This window comes from Monodelphis domestica, chromosome 4, assembly GCF_027887165.1.
Source record: "Monodelphis domestica isolate mMonDom1 chromosome 4, mMonDom1.pri, whole genome shotgun sequence".
NCBI classification, from domain to species: Eukaryota; Metazoa; Chordata; class Mammalia; order Didelphimorphia; family Didelphidae; genus Monodelphis; species Monodelphis domestica.
In genome coordinates this window covers 59822193-59824619 of record NC_077230.1, presented here as the reverse complement: position 1 = coordinate 59824619, position 2427 = coordinate 59822193, and the positions used below count along the sequence as shown (strand labels likewise).

Sequence of the window (2427 nt, the reverse complement as noted above, 5' to 3'; positions counted from 1 at the left end):
ACCAACTGTGGAACACTTCAAGTTAGTCTCTTAGCAGATTATAATAGAACATCGAAACTTCTGCTGAACAGTAGAATAAGTTTGCTTATTTTTGTTTTGAGTCTCCTTTAGTTAGCACCTACCTCACAGAATTGTTGTGAAGGTCAAATGAGGTAACCAAAGTAAACTTTGAAGTGTGATATAAATGCAAATTATAGTTCATGTAAATTAAATAAATAAAGCTTATACATTATAACTAAATGCAAATTAACTGTACACTTGTTAGTGTTTTGCTGTTTAACATTCCTTTTGTTTGTAGGAAGTAACTTTCTGTTCCATATCTAATTCATATGATACTTCTTTTTGGAAAAATCCTAACCATGATGCATAAGTGAGGCAGGCGGGAATTTTTTTTCCCTGGGATGCTAGATTAAAGGTTTAACTAGCTGAAGAATGAACCAGGAATGCCTAACTCTCTTTTCTTTAGAGCCAGGTTCTTTCAGGACTGGACCTCACTGGAGAAGAAGTGGCCAGTACGCTATTTGCTCTCTGGACCCCGCAGCAGTTCTTTTCATGTTCCATGTGCGTAGGGCAATAAAGCTCTGGATCTGAGTCCCGACCGACAATACCAATTGTGTGACTGTACATATGTAGTCTTAGTCTCTTGGCGTCCCTCCTAACTATCTAAGATATTCATTACAGACAAGTTGGCCTTTTGCTTCAGTGTAAAGAGCTCCCATTTACCACTAAAATTATGGACAAATAGCAAAAAGGGGAGAGGGGAGACAGTAAGGGATGGTGAGAGGGAGGGAGAGAGAGAGATATGGTGAAAGGGTGGGAGTAGGGGTGGGAGGAGATTCTTCTATATTACAGTTCATAGCCCAGAAGAGGAAAAAACTGGCACAGAAGGAAAAAAAGGCAGAAAAGAATTTATCGACAAATGTTACATGGCGTGCATAGTTTGGCAGAATGCCAATTTTCGTACTGTTGTGACTATTTGAGTCAGCAATGAATGATCGATATATTTTTAAAGCTTTACCAAATCCAATTTTAATGATTGTGTGTGTGTATTCATTCCCCCCCCCTCCCTATCAAGCCAGAATAAAATTTTGCTCATGTTTTGCCAATGCCTCAAAAATCTGCACCATGTGAGCGTTTTTTACAATCCTCTGATCTCTGCAAAGGAAAGACAAGATGGACTGCTTTATTTTGACAGTTCCTTTCTGATGATTATTTAATGTGAGCATCATTTTAAAATGTGAAATTGGGATAAGATACATCTTAGTGCTCATTTTTACTTAGCTTCAACATCTTATCTTAGCCTCAGCATTTAAAACCTCCCATTAGACTTTATTTTTCATCAGCCTTTTAGACGTATCCAAGCGTTTAGACTTGGTGGTATACAATTTTGACTGAAGAGGAGCTCATTCCCATTGATAAGCTTATATATATATATATATATATGTATATATATATATATATATATATATATACCTGGCTCTGTTCATTTAGTGGCAACTGAAAAACTGATAATTTAGAGAAAAAAAAAAACACCATCCTGAGGCTTCAAACCTGCTCTGTGTGTGTATATATATATATATATATATATATATATATATATATATATATATATATATATTTATGTATTTTCATCCACTGTCAATTTTGAGGAAGAATCCTAAAACAAGGAAAGGCTATGAATGGACCTGCAGACTTGAAACTCAGACCTTAATGTTTTGAGTTCCATGAAACCATGGCTACCAAGCTAAAAAAAAGACTGAATCAAAGAGTAGAGATGATTTAGAGTGATCTGTAATGTTTTGATAGAGGTAGAAAACTACACAAGAAAGGGTTATTTGATGCTTCAGCAAAACGTAAACATGAATAGTACTCAATTAAAGACAGAGCTATATTTAAAACAATCTGCAGCCAAATCCCCTTATTTTATTAATAAGAGGATGAGGGCCTAAGGAAATCTAAGAGACTTAGCCAAAGTCATATAGGCAGTAAGTACCAAAGGCAGGATTTGAACCTGGATTCTCTAATTCCAGATACAGTGCTCTTTCCTCTGTACCAAGCTGCCTACTGCTCAGAGCCTTTAAAAAGTTTCTACATCTATTTCCTGTATTATTCCTCTCACAAATCAGCATTCAGGGGCAGTGAAAATCAATTTGGAAATTGCCTTAATGTGTAAAAAGAACAACAATTACATGAATCTTTTACTTGGTGATAAAGAGCAAAGGTAGGAGTGGAGAAGTCTGAGGAATAGATTATTCAGTAAGAAAAAAAATAAATGTGTATTAATTTATATATTTATTTAAAGGGTTAATGATGAGGGGAAGAAAGAAGAGCCTTGGAGTTATAAATATCAGGTGACAGAGAGTTCTTAGGGGCAAGGGGGGTAAATATAATTTTCATCATTCACATAATGAAGATGATGGTGCTTAT

General features: G+C 35.5%; 1 non-coding gene across 1 annotated transcript; it reads right to left on the bottom strand.

Moving 5' to 3' along the window:
- Positions 1–1974: 1974 nt before the first annotated feature.
- On the bottom strand, positions 1975–2066 carry MIR12308B (microRNA mir-12308b). Its single transcript, NR_162901.1, has one exon. It is a non-coding gene; the product is annotated as a microRNA mir-12308b (primary transcript).
- Between the last annotated feature and the right edge of the window lie 361 nt (positions 2067–2427).